The following is a 14,781-nucleotide window of genomic DNA, read 5'->3' on the forward strand; positions in this document are numbered from 1 at the left end:
GCGCCCGTGCGGCCGGCGCAAAGAAGGCTGGTGGCGTGAAGGCGGCGACCGGTCGGAAGGCGGGCGCCGCCAAGAAGGCGTCTGCGGCGTCGGCCGCTCCCGCGGGTGCGAAGAAGGCGGCTGCGGCCAAGCCGGCCAAGGCCAAGTCGCCGTCGAAGGCGAAGAAGGCCGCCAAGGTTCCGACGAAGAAGCCGAAGGCGCCGCGCCCGAAGAAGGCGACGACGCCGTCTAAGGCGAAGGCTTCGCCCAAGAAGAAGAAGTAGAGTAGAGGAGAAAGAGATGGGAAAGGAAGGGTTTGGCGCTTGGCTCCGTCGTCCCCACCCCCCGTCGTCGTCTAGTGGCGCGCAAGAGACGCGCGGCCCAAAACGGCCCTTCTCAGGGCCATCAAAGCACGTCGGGGAAGGTTTTGATTGTCGTGTTGCGTTTGGTGTGGGTGTCTGTCTGTATGCCCGTGGGGATGCTGTTTGCGTGCCGTGGTGGTTGGATTGCGGGGGTCGGTGGCGGGTGTGGGCGGCGGTAGCGGTAGCGGTAGCGGTGGTGTTGTTGTCGTGGTTGAGTGTCGCCGTGCTTTTTGGCGGCGGCCGACGGTTGGTTTTCTGTCACGTTGTTTTTGAATACGTTGGTTGGCTTGCCTGCGTTCAGTTCTTCTCGGATGTCTTGTCTCGTCGTGTCCGGTCTTTGTTTGTTTCTTTGTGTGTGTTATGTTTTGCAACGGGGGGCACGTTGAGATGTGGAAGGAGTCGGCGGGGATTTCGGTGGCGTGTAGAGCGCGCGTGCCTGGCCGTTGGCCGTCGGTGCGGGTTTTGTTTTCGAAACGAAAGCGGCGGCCGGCCAGCCACCCGTGCGGTGTGACGTCGGCCGTTGGGTATTGTGCGCCTTGAGCGGCCGGGGAGGGATGATGTGCGATTGTTGCGCGCTGCTAGCAGGCAGGCAGAGTGAGCGGGTGTGGCGGACGGACGGGAAGTGGTGGTTTGTTTTTTGTTTGTTTGTGTGGTTGTGGGGCGAGAGGCAGGCGACCGACAAAGTTTGCTCGCGACGGAGAGATGTTAGTGGCCCTGAAAAGGGCCGTTTTTGTTTGTGCGGTGCGGTGCCGCGGCGCGGTTTAGGCGCGCTCGCCGCGGATGCGGCGCGCGAGCTGGATGTCCTTGGGCATGATGGTGACGCGCTTGGCGTGGATTGCGCACAGGTTGGTGTCTTCGAAGAGGCCGACGAGGTAGGCCTCGCTGGCCTCCTGCAGGGCCATGACTGCGGAGCTCTGGAAGCGCAGGTCGGTCTTGAAGTCCTGGGCGATCTCGCGCACTAGGCGCTGGAATGGCAGCTTGCGGATGAGCAGCTCTGTGCTCTTCTGGTAGCGCCTGATTTCTCGCAGGGCGACGGTGCCCGGCCTGTAGCGGTGGGGCTTCTTGACGCCTCCGGTGGCGGGCGCGCTCTTCCTCGCCGCCTTGGTGGCGAGCTGTTTGCGCGGCGCCTTTCCGCCGGTGGACTTGCGGGCCGTTTGCTTTGTGCGGGCCATGGCGGTAGCGGTAGCGGAGCGGCGTGCGTGGAGGTTAGGTGCGGCGCGGCGTCCGGTGCTGCCTCCGTGCTGCGCTTATATGCCCTCGGTTGCGCGTGGTGGGGGGAGGGCGGGCCAGAGTCTATATAGGGGGGCGGCGGGCGCGCTGGGCGCAGGCAGACCACGCGATACGACACGCCGCGATTCGCGCGAGAGATGTCGAAGCGAACGGAGCTACGTACTGCGAAGGGTGTGGCAGATCGCCGTCCGGCGGAGCTTGCTACGTCGGCGGCCCCATCTGGCCCCCCACTTATGACGGACCACGCAACGAATGAGGACATGATGGATATCGCTATGGATGCGCTTACAGTTCCGCTTCCGGAGTCGGAAGATGACGAGCCGTCGGGCGTACCACCGCCTCGTCGGCAATCCGGCAAAAGCAGAAGAGAAGAAGATACAGCCCCTACCGGCGGGCGCAGCTCCCCGGTTGAGAAGCGATCGAAACAAACGCCTGCTGACGATGCTGACGGATTCACTCGCCCGAAGCGACGGCATACAGCGCGACGGCGGGTGCTGTCCACCCACGAGCCGGCATCCACTGCCAACACTTTTGCGGCCCTTGAGGATGCCCCTGAGGACCCGCCGCGCCCTTCCACGGCGCCAAGGAGGGATGCGCCACTTCCGCCGATCGTTCTGAAATACGAAGGGACCTTCCGGCAGCTGCAGCAGCTTCTCAATAGCTGGACGACGGCAGTCTACAATGTGAAGGTCGCCGGACGAGACATGTACAAGATTACGCTGCGCTCAGCAGACGACTACCGACGCGTAACGCAGGAGGCGTCTGAAAGGGCAATCCCTTTCTTCACTCACGCCACCACACCGGACCGCGTCCTGAAGATTGTCATCCGGCATCTGCCCTTCAACATGGAGCCGGATCACATTAAAGAAGAACTCGAAGAGCTCGACTTCAGTGTCAGAACTGTGGTCAAGATGAAGCAGCCCAAATCACGTGACTACATGCCCCTGTTTCTCGTCATCGCAACCGATACAATCGAGAACAGGAAGCTCTACCAGCTCACCCGACTCGCCAACGTCTCGGTGACCACAGAAGACTTGCGCGCCAAGAGAGGCCCTGTTCAGTGCTACCGGTGCCAGGGCATCAACCATGTCGCCCGGCATTGCTCCATGCCTGAAAAATGTGTGAAATGCGCCGGTGCACACCCAGCGAAGGACTGCCCCATCCCTCGGAAGCAGCAGCCAACGTGCGCTCTCTGTGGGGGCGCTCACGTTGCCAGCTACCGCGGCTGTGAAGCTTGGAGACGCGCCAGTGCTCGTCAGCGCGGCCAGCCAGTCGCCGCGAAACAGAAGAAGTCTACCAAGGCTGAACCTACAATCTCCCACGCCACGGTTGTCGCCAGAGGACTGGCGCCCCGCCGACCCAACAGCGATGACGCCGACCATGCAGGCCCTCAGGCACGTCGCCGCAATGGCGACTCACACACCCGAGATGTTTTTGAAGACGCAGGGGCACGCCATCCACTACTAAACTGCGCCACTCCACCTGCGCAGAATTCGTCGGACCCGGAACCGGGCCCCTCCTCTGCTGCCCTACCCGTGACGTCTGATGCACGCCCCCAACGCCGCGGCGGCCGGCGCAAGACGGGGGGTCGCACAACCAACGCTCCAGAAGAAGCCACATACAATGGCGAAGAGGTGGCCACTTCCGTCGGCGCCAGAGACGATACGGCTCCTGCCGCCTCCGCCACGGACATCGCCAGTCTGATTACTCAACTCACCGCGCTTGTGGCGAGCACGACAAAACTGCTTGATGTCCTCACGCAGCACCTGACTGCTGCACAGAAGATTGCCGCTCCGGCAGCCACCAGACGCTCCTCCATTACTCATTATGGGAAGTGTTAGAGGACTCACGGTCGTCGCGTGGAACACCCTCTGTCTACGCACACAAGCTGGCGAATTTCGTCAATTTCTTCGCGATGAAGCCGTGGACATCTGTCTGCTCAGCGAAACCCGCCTTAAACCAGGCATTGCAGTCAAAGCGCCGAACTACTCCTGTTACCGTGCTGACAGGCCAACTGCCGGCGGAGGTATGGCCATCTACATACGGAATGGGATCCGTCACCACCAGATTCAACTGCCGCCGCTCGTGACTCTGGAGGCGACTGGAGTTGTCGCGCACACGTCAGCGGGAGCCATAACCTTCATTGCTATCTACAAACCACCGTCGCATCCATGGGTAGATGCGGACTTAGAATCTCTTCTCTCCATCGGAGGCAAGCTGTTCATCGCTGGAGACTATAACTCCAAGCACGTCGCTTGGCGTTCACGACTCACCAACAGAGACGGACGCCGCGTCCTCCGAATCGTGGATCGCAATGACGCCGTGGTGGTGGGTCCCTATGATCCCACCATCTTCCCCGCTAATGGACAACCGGACATCGTCGACTTTGCGGTCGTGAAAGGCATTCCGCACCGCATCCTCGCCTCGACACGGAATGTTCTCTCCTCTGACCATGTGCCAGTTGTTTTTGACGTCGACCTCGACCCACTGCAGTTACCCAGGCGTGGGGTGTCACTCTCTGGAGTCAACTGGGATCTCTTTCGCCACACCCTGACCGAGTCCCTAGCTGGGATGCCTCCTGCCGACGACGCAGAAGCTGAAGATTCCCTCCTCCACTTCACGGACGCCGCCCTCGCCGCAGTCAATGAAGCGGCTCCGCCCAGACGCGAGCGCCAGGACCACTCTCGACAGCTGCCCCCTGATCTCCTCGCACAAATTGCCGAGAAGAACAGAGTGTACCGCGAATGGCAGCGTACACGGAACCCCGCCACCAAACGGCAACTCAACCGTATGCGGCGCGAAATCACGGTGGCTGTGGACAATCACCGCAACCGGGAGTGGGCTAGCCGTGTGGCGACTCTTCAGCTTGACGACGGGTCTGCCTGGAGGACCACGAAACACTTCCTACGGCGAACGCAGCGTATGCCGCCTCTCCGAACTGCAACCGGAACTGTCTGCGAACCGAACGCGAAGGCTGATGCCCTCGCCGATGTTTTCGAAGAGAACTTCAAGCCTGTAGAGGATCCACTGGACGCAGAACATGAAGAGATGGTCGCTGCCCGGCTCCCTCGCTATCTGGAAACGGAGGGCGATGATGACATAGAGGCCACAACTCCTGAAGAAGTCTCGGCGGCTCTGAAGGCCCTCAATCCAAAGAGAGCTGCAGGCCCTGACGACGTCTCCACTGCCATGCTGAAACAACTGCCTGAGGACGCCTCTACTCGCCTGGCTGCAATCTTCAACAAGATCTTTCGCACCGGCCACTTTCCCCTGCAGTGGAAGCATGCTGAGATTGTGGCTATTCCTAAGATGGGAAAAGATCTCCGCCAGCCGAAGAGCTATCGCCCAATTAGTCTGCTGCCTGCCATCTCGAAAGTTTTCGAGCGCATCTACCTGAAGAGGCTACAGCAACACGTCACCGCCGAAGCTCTACTCCCAGATGCCCAGTTCGGCTTCCGTACGGGCCACTCTACGGAGCACCAACTTCTCCGACTCGTGGAGGAAGCCTTCGATTCCCTGGAGAGGCGCGAATACTTCGGAGCAGTCTTCCTTGATGTCTCGCGCGCTTTTGACAGCGTCTGGCACGATGGGCTGCTCTTCAAACTTCTCGAAATGGGGGTCCCTGGATCCCACATCCGTCTGCTACGGTCCTTCCTCGATGGACGGACTTTTCATGTCCGTGCAGAAACTGGCCTGTCAACAGTCCGTCCCATCAGAGCAGGCGTGCCACAGGGGTCGGTCTTGGGGCCGATTCTGTACACGCTCTACACGGCTGATACGCCGACGGTCCCTCGTGTGCACCTAGCACTGTACGCCGACGACACTGCGCTCTACTCACGAAGTATGCGCGCGGACACACTTCGCCAGAGGTTGCAGCACGCTGTCGACACCCTAGCCGATTGGGCCGTCAAGTGGAAACTCCAGTTCAACGGCGCCAAGACGCAATTTTTCATTGCAACCCGTCGTGTCATCCCAGCCGCTCTGCCCCCACTCGTCGTTGGAGGCAGTCCTGTCAACTGGCGACCGACAGCGCAGTATCTTGGGGTCACCATAGATCGCCGCCTCACCTGGGGCCCACACGTGAAGGGCGTCGTAAACAAAGCAAGGGGTCGACTTCTCCAGCTCTACCCCCTGCTCAACCCGACGTCGACTCTTCCTCCGCGACTGGGCGTTACGTTGTACAGGGCGCTAATCCGCCCTGTCTTCGATTACGCGGCTGTCGTCTGGGGGAATGCGGCAGACGACCATCTGAAGAAACTACAATCTCTGCAGAACAGGGCTCTCCGCCTCGCGCTGCACCTGCCGCGGGACTTCCCATCTGGACCACTGCACGACCTCGCTGAGGTCCGCAAAGTCAAGGACCACATCCGTACGGTTGCCCGCCGCTTCTACGAAAAGGCGCGGCAATCCGAGAACCGGTACATACGCTCTCTGGGGCAGAAGATACGGCGCAATGCCAATACACGCTGGCCCCAGCTCCTTACGGCATAGGCTGTCACTGAAGAAGAATAAAGAGTGGAAACAACCAGAAGCCAATCCCCTCTAGAAGACGCACCACCAGAATTAATGGGAGGCAAAACATGTATTTGTTGTGAACTCCGCTTTACTCGAAGACTGAAGTTTCTTCGTGAAGGAGCCACGCAGTGCTGGGCGCAGACCGTAGCCGACTCGCCAGCCGCTGCAGCTGCTGTTTGTGCACGTTTTGCTTTGCCCGAGGAAGGAAGGATGACAGGCCGCGGCAAGGGAGGAAAGGGGCTCGGCAAGGGTGGCGCCAAGCGGCACCGCAAGGTGTTGCGCGACAACATCCAGGGCATCACGAAGCCCGCCATCCGCCGCCTGGCTCGCAGGGGCGGCGTGAAGCGCATCTCTGGTCTGATCTACGAGGAGACCCGCGGGGTGCTGAAGGTGTTCCTGGAGAACGTGATCCGCGACGCGGTGACGTACACTGAGCACGCCAAGCGCAAGACTGTGACGGCCATGGACGTGGTGTACGCCCTGAAGAGGCAGGGGCGCACCCTGTACGGTTTCGGCGGTTAGGCTGCGTCGCAGCGGGCGCTGGCCTTCCCGCGGCCGTGCTTGTGGGTGGGAGAGACTAGAAAACGGCCCTTTTCAGGGCCACCACACTGTTCGGAAGTTGAAAAGTGCGAAAGAGTCTGTGTTGTTGCTGCGTGTGTGCGCGCTGTGTTGTTTGTTTGTTTCTTTCTTTCCGTTTGAGCGACGTGATGTGACTGGGAGGGGAGAAGGAAAGGAAACGTGTCATGTGGCTGGCTGTGTGTGGAGCTGCTTCGTTTGTGTTTGTTATTGTGTGTCTTTGTATCGATCGCGATGGAGATGGCGGGCTGTGTGTTGTTGTGCGAGAGGCGGTGATTATTTGCTTGCGTGGTTTGGCTCTGTGTGTTTGCGGCGGCGTTGGGGTTTCCGAGGCAAGGCGTGTGGGCATAGGCGGCCGGATCAGCTGTTTGTTTCGTTCGTGTCGACGGCCGTTGCGCGCGGGAGTGGAGGGCGGTGTGTCGACACGCCTCCCTTTAACAATGGTCATTATTGCTGCCGTTGTCGTTTGGAAGGCGACTGCGACCGTGCAAAATGTGTGTGTGTGTGTGTGTGTGTGTGTGTGTTGGGCCACACGGGCTGTGTGGACGACAAGATGGCGGACGTGCGCCGGCGGCGGCTGTGCTGTGAAAGTGCAAAGTTAAAAAACAAAGCAAGGTGCGGCGAGGACGACTGAAATTTTGCTTTGGACGTAGGTTTGTGTGGTGGCCCTGAAAAGGGCCGATTGTTGTGGGCCGAGCCGGCAAAGCGCGTTGCGTGCAGGGGAGCACGCGGCGCTGCGACTGCCTGGCCTCCTTTAGGCCTTCTTCTCGGTCTTCTTTGGCAGCAGGACGGCCTGGATGTTGGGCAGGACACCACCCTGTGCGATGGTGACGCCCGACAGGAGCTTGTTGAGCTCCTCGTCGTTGCGGATGGCAAGCTGCAGGTGGCGCGGGATGATGCGCGTCTTCTTGTTGTCGCGGGCCGCGTTTCCGGCCAGCTCGAGCACCTCAGCCGCGAGGTACTCCATGACGGCGGCGAGGTAGACGGGCGCCCCGGCGCCGACGCGCTCTGCGTAGTTTCCCTTGCGCAGGAGGCGGTGGATTCTGCCGACCGGGAACTGGAGCCCAGCCCTGCTTGAGCGGGACTTTGACTTGCCCTTGACTTTGCCTCCCTTTCCGCGTCCGGACATGGCGATGGGCTAGCGACGGTGCACACGAAACGGAAACGAAAACGACCGGTGCGAGCGGCAGCGAGTCGAGCAGCGGAGTGCGTGCCGGCGCAGCTCTCTCTGCTCTCTTTTTATTCCTCTACCGTTAGAGGGGGGGAATTGGTGGAGGTTGTTGTCGCCTTTGGACATTTCCTCCTCTTATCTGTGTGTTGTTTTTGTTACTGTGCTGTTGTAAGTTGCTGTTTGTTGAGAGTCGTTGTGTGTTCTGTTTGTGTTATGTGTGTTCTGTTTGTGTTACTGCTGGAGTAGCGACTTGGGTCTTGCATATCTGCCCCTATGGTGTTCGTATTGCCCAAGGGTGTTTATTAATTCGTTTTCTGAATTCCGCGCCTTGTCATAGAACGCTTCTGCCAGGGCACGGAATCGTGTTGTGAGTGGCTCTATGTCTGCGGCTTCATGCAGGTCAGCCGTGGGGAAGCGCGCGGGGACGTGTAAGGCCCGTCGTAGCGCTCTATTTTGGACCTTCTGTAAGCGATCTATCGTCGATCTGGCTGCATAGCCCCATACAGGGCACGCATATTCCAGTATCGGTCGAATTAGACTTCGATAGATCGCTACTCCTGTTGCGGGGTCGAGGGAACTGGTGCTGTTCAAGACAGGGTACAGAATCTGCATCCTGCCGTGAGCCTTTCTGCGAAGTTCCTCTATGTGACACTTCCATGTCAGGCGCCTGTCAAGTGTGACGCCGAGGTACTTCGCAGAATTTCTCCACGGCAAGTTCTGCCCCTGCAATCGCAGCAGTTGGTATGGTCTTCTTGGGGGACGGCGTTTCCCATGACGTCTGGTGAGCAGCATGGCTTGTGTCTTCTCTGAAGTTATTGAGATGCGCCACTGCTTGGCCCAGTTTTCCGTCCTGTTTAGGGCGGTTTGCAGACGCCTAGTAACCAGGTTCCTGTTTGTCGAGCAGGAGAAGAATGCAGTGTCGTCTGCGTATTGTGCAGTGTGTACATGCTGAGTCGTTGGGATGTCAGCAGTGTAGACACTGTAGAGGACGGGTCCCAGGACCGAGCCCTGGGGCACGCCTGCACTGATTCTTCTCCTGGTCGATAGGGATCCATCGATCTTGACTGAGAAAGTCCTACCGGAGAGATAGTTTTTAACGATTTTGACGATCTTTCCGGGGAAGCCTAGGGTGTACATCTTGTGTAATAGCCCGGTGTGCCAGACTGAGTCGAAGGCTTTTGCTACGTCTAACAAGACAAGCCCGCAGTAGCCCTTTCGGTTGAAGCTGTCTGTGGCTGCTTCAACCACCCTCATGATTTGCTGGGGTGCGGAGTGTCTTTGCCTAAATCCGAATTGGAATTTCGGCAGAATCTGCTCTCTTGTGATATAGTCCTGTATGGGGGTTAGTAGGAGGCGCTCGTATAGTTTACTGAGGGTAGGCAGTAGACTAATTGGTCTATAGTGTTGCGGGAACACCGGGTCTTTTCCTGGTTTCGCGATCGCAATAACTTCTGCGTGCTTCCACTGCGCCGGGAATTTTTGTGATCGCGTCAGTTCATTAACTATATCGGTCAGGTGGGTGATTGCCAGAGGCGGGAGCAGCCGGGGTGGGGGTGCTTTATGGGCTCGGGTGCGGCGGCCGGTTGCGCGCGCGCCCCATTGGTCGGCGGCCGCAACAGGGCGAGCTGGTAAAGGTGCGGCGGCGGCTGGCGGCGGGTGCCGGCCGGCCGGCCATTCCGAGGTGGGACTGCGAAGCGGACGGACGTGCGTCTACCTGTGCTCCGCGCCGCTATTGTGCTCCCAGCCCTGGAAATTCCCACCGCGCGCTCTCGCCGCCTTTGTCCAGAGCTCGCCTCGTTGCTTGCTTCTCGTGTGCTTGGTCGCCGCCTTGCGTGCTCGCGCTATAGCGGCGTGTTTTGCCGTACCGTCGGGGCTAGCGGGTCGCGCTTTGTTCTGGGTTTCCGGACGTGGTCGAGTGTGTGTTTTCAGGAAAAGCAAAACTGTCGATTCTAGAAAAGCAAAAGTCGTGTTGCACACTCAAGACCGGGGACGGAATTCTGGACCACTGAGCGCTCGTTCTGACATGGGATAGATCGAGAAGAAAGAAGAACATCGCGCCGCAAGTAGGCGACTATAAATCAGCGATATTGTTCGAGAATTTCTGTGCCATAGGTGTTAGGGAAGCTGCAGTCCAGGGACCCGCCGAGCCACACAGTCAAACAGACTGACTGTGAGGCCCTTGGTGGTATCCCGCGCCTGCTAGGTGTAGGGAAAGGTCGCTGGCACGGAAATTGTCGAAATATAGGACAAATTCAGTAAACCGTTTCGTTTCACGGTTGCCCCACTATGGGGCACCCACAGGATCGACATCCAAGCGGCGACTCACACAGTGTGGACCCGACATCTATCGCGACTACATCATCATCTCTTTCTTCATCTATGGACCACCCACCCCCATCACCATCTTCAGTCAATAGCTCGGACTCTGACAATCTTGTCATTGCCACCGACAGTGACAGCAGCTCTATCTCGTCACTGGGCGAGGGACGTCTGCGGCGAAGCGGGAGGCTGCTTCAAAAACAGGAAAAATCTGGGCAGCCCCTGCAACCCGCTATTGCAGAAGAAATTCAACTGCACACGCCACCTGCCTCAGCAAAAGAAAACCCAAAACACGTCGAAACGGCAGAACAGGTAAATCCTGTTCTGCCACAGCAATGCCAGGGCACAGAAATCGAAATCACGAAATCTGACCACCCCCAAAAACCAACAGATATCAGTGCGAACGCAGAAAGCGCAGCACCAACGCCAAAGGCCACCCAGACGACGTCAGAGGGCGGCAACAGGGGACAGGAGAAAATAAGTACAGTAGCTCCCCAGGCGCAAGGGGGCCCCACACAAAATAGAAACCAAAGAACTAACAGAGGTCGAAGGGTTCCCCCTATCACTGTGTTCGAGACCAAAGGGTACACGACCTTGATAGGACAAATTCAAGGAAAGCTAATGGGTGCCCTCAGTACCACGTACAAGGGTGATAGCATTGTCTATCAGGCTACTAACCCAGAGGATTTCCAATACCTCAAGCAAGAATTCAGGAAGCGTAATCTAGAATTCTTCACGTACAACGACGACCCGAAGAGTACACTGAAGGTCGTCGTTAAAAGACTGACGCCCTACTGGACCCCAGAGGACGTCAAGAACGCACTCGCCGAGAAGGGCTTTCCGGTGCAAGACGTATTCCAAATGTCTAAGCCGCAGACAGAAATCGATGACTCTGGAAACATAGTATCAGCGCCAAGACGAAAAACGGCCAATTTCCAGGTCAATCTATTGAACACGGCGGAGGCTAGGAAAATATTCAAAGTGGAGAGACTACTTCATATGAAGGTTACCATAGAATTATACCAAAAACCAAGTGGGCCGACACAGTGCTATCTATGCCAGAGATTTCGACATGGGGCAAACCAATGCGAACTCGCCCCCAGGTGCGTTAAATGTGCAGGACCGCATCTTTCTGGCGCCTGCACAAAGAAAAGAGAAGAACCGGCCATATGTGCCAACTGTAGGGGCAACCATCCAGCCTCCTTCAGGGGCTGCCCAGAACGACTGAAGATCGTCCAGGCGTGGGAGCGACAGCGAGCATCAGCTCCTAGAAGGCAGGAACCACTTCCTAGGGCGCCACAGAAAAACTCCAACCCCCCTCCAGCACTATCCATGGAAGAAGTAAACCCCCCACCATCCCCGACTCCTACTAGAGCAGAAACAAGTCCTCCCAACCCTACTCAAACCCAGAGGAGTACAGAACCATCCACTCCACAACATCAGTCACACCAAGACGATAGCCCTACCGGCATTAGAACCTTAGCCGAGGTTGTGAAAACTGGGCGCACTCCTCCCCCCTCAAATACCCCTAAACCAAAGCCGCAAAGATCCCCCCTCAAGGCAACTCTGCCTGTAAAAAGAACCCCACCCCCACAGGTCGTCTCTCCCCCACAAACCACACCCCTCCCCATCCCAACCCAACCTGAAACAAAGAAGGCAGAGACAACGCCACTGCCCTCAACATCAAAGGCTACAAATGTACAACCACCAAGGGCCATACCAGCCCAAGCCATACCCACCGAATCCGCCCAAGCCACAGCTGCACCAGCAGATTCCAACAACACTACTAACATCGTCAGTGGCCAGACCACTGCACAGGAAAGTTCTGTTCAGATCGAACAAGAACAGCCACTCCAGTTCCTATCAAAGATTTGGGCGCTCATTAAGTCCCTCATTTCACCAGCCGTCCTTGAAGGCATAACCCAGCTATGCACCAAAGTAGCAGCAGCCCCAGACTTAATTTCAACAATCACAATACTCGCCACCAACATCCTACCACTGCTTTCCAATGGCAAATGAAGATGAGAAGCAACATATCACCATCGCCATCTGGAATGCAGATGGCATCTATCACGACAGGTTCGAGCTCGAGATGTTCTTGGACGATCATGGAATCGATGTGGCTCTCCTCAGTGAGACCCATCTCACCCCTGACGACACCTTTCAGGTCCGCAACTACCAACTAATTAGGACGGACCGTCCTAACAGGCAAGGTGGCGGTACAGGTATCCTAATAAAACGGCGCATATGCCATCGCCAGGTACCTGTACCAAGACTCATTAACACAGAGGCAACAGCGGTAGAGGTTGTTCTCAACAACCGCCCCACACACCTGGGGGCAGTATACCATCCACCGAGCACAACACTATTTCCCCACGACCTGGACGGTCTCCTGAATGGCAGTCACAATACAATAGTAGGAGGGGACCTGAACGCCAAGCACAGGGCATGGGGTTGCCACACCACGAACACCAGTGGAAATCGGTTACTGAGATACCTTGATAATCACCCAGCAGTGCAGGTCGTCTCTCCAGACGAGCCCACTCACTACCCATATAATTCAAGATGTCGACCAGACATACTGGACATATTTCTGTTAAAAAATATCAATCTGGCAACCACCACAGAAGTTGTCAACAGTCTAAACTCTGATCACAGCCCTGTGGTGCTCAGATTTGAGGGAGATCAAGACGTACCCAACAGCAGAATACATACAACGGTGTACACTGACTGGGATAGGTACAAGCAACTGGTCGCCCTACACATCCCAGACCATGCACCAGACATGCCAACCCATGTGGAAATTGACCAGGCAATAGAGCGATTTACCAACATTATCAAGGCGTGTGGAAAGGCTACCACCACCAAAATCACACACAACAATGGGCGATCCAACCTGCCCCCAGAACTAGCACAATTAATCTCAGATAAAAACCGCATGCGCAAAAGATGGCAGACCTACCGAGACCCCCAGGATAGGAGACGCATGAATCAAATGGCCCATGAAATCCAAACCAGACTGAAACTCCTGCGATGTTCCAGGTGGGAACAAAGTCTTCAGGCAGCTGAGAGAAATTCTGAAAAGTTCTGGGGGATAATAAAAGCTAGGCGGCAACCCCACAAAGCCAACAGACCATTACACGGGCAGAACGGCTTAGTATACACGCCGGAGGACAAAGCGACTGCCATGTCAAACACCCTCGAGCTCCAATTCCGGGAGAATGTCATAGAGGACGACGAGGACGAAGCAGACGCCCTGGAACAGCGGGTAGAACGACACCTCCATCGTAGACTTCGCACCAGGTCCGACACGACCTTCGAACTGACCAGCGAGAGTGTAGTTGCTGCTATCATCAGGCGAATCGGCACTGCAAAAGCCCCTGGTCCTGACAACATCAAACCATCCTTCCTTAAGGCCCTCCCCCAACCTGCAATCTCCCATCTCACTGCCATCTTAAATAATTGTCTTACAGCACAATATTTCCCTTCAACCTGGAAGGTTGCTAAAGTAATATCAATTCCAAAACCAAATAAAGATCACCTATTCCCTCAAAACTATCGACCAATCTCCCTGCTAAACCACCTGTCTAAATTACTTGAAATCCTCATCCAAAACTCCCTACTACAATTCCTATCTGCCAACAATATCCTTATCCCTGAACAATTTGGATTTCGTGCTGGGCATAGCACAACACAACAAGCCATTCGTCTGGTGGAGCACATCTGCACAGAGAAGAGCCAGGGCAATAGCACAGCTGCCATTTTCCTGGACATTGAAAAAGCGTTCGACCGGGTTTGGCATGGCGGCCTGCTATACAAGCTGTCGAAGATGAATTGCCCACTTCACCTGCTTAAAATAGTCCACTCGTTCCTGGTGGAAAGGACATTTTACTCTACAGTAGATCGAGCAGACAGCGAGCTAAAACAAATAGAAGCAGGTGTCCCACAGGGATCTGTGCTTGGCCCCCTCCTATACTTACTATACACCAACGATCTGCCGAAGGAGCCGGGCGGTAACATTGCCCTATATGCAGATGACACTGCATTATACCACAGTGGCAGAAACATCAACTATCTAGCCTACCGCCTACAGCGACACCTAGACAAAGTGACAAAGTGGTGCAATCTGTGGAAAATAAAGATAAACGCAGACAAATGCCAGACTATCTTATTCAGCCACAAAATAAAACGCCCCATAGTGAACATCACGCACAACAACCAGGTACTACCCTGGAGAGAAGTAGTTACCTACCTCGGGCTAAAACTGGATAAGAATCTGACATTTGTGCATCACATTAAAGAGGCCAGAAACAAGGGCTCCGCCCGGCTCTTTCAGTTATATCCTCTCCTTAAAGGCAGGGGACTCACAATACCTGCCAAGCTCAAAATTTGGAAAACGATCATCCTGCCAGCCATGCTCTACGGTTCAGAAGCGTGGAGTATGGCAGCAGACACCAACCTTAAACAGTTGGAAATCATCCAAAACAAAGCCTTCCGTATAGTTGCAGACGCTCCATGGTTCTCGAGCAATGAGGAGATCAGAGCAATGTTAGGACAGCCATCATTCTATCACCTCATAAAACAAAAATCATTAAAATTCTACGAATCATCCAATGCATCACCACACCA

This window comes from Schistocerca americana, chromosome 8, assembly GCF_021461395.2.
Source record: "Schistocerca americana isolate TAMUIC-IGC-003095 chromosome 8, iqSchAmer2.1, whole genome shotgun sequence".
Lineage (NCBI taxonomy): Eukaryota > Metazoa > Arthropoda > Insecta > Orthoptera > Acrididae > Schistocerca > Schistocerca americana.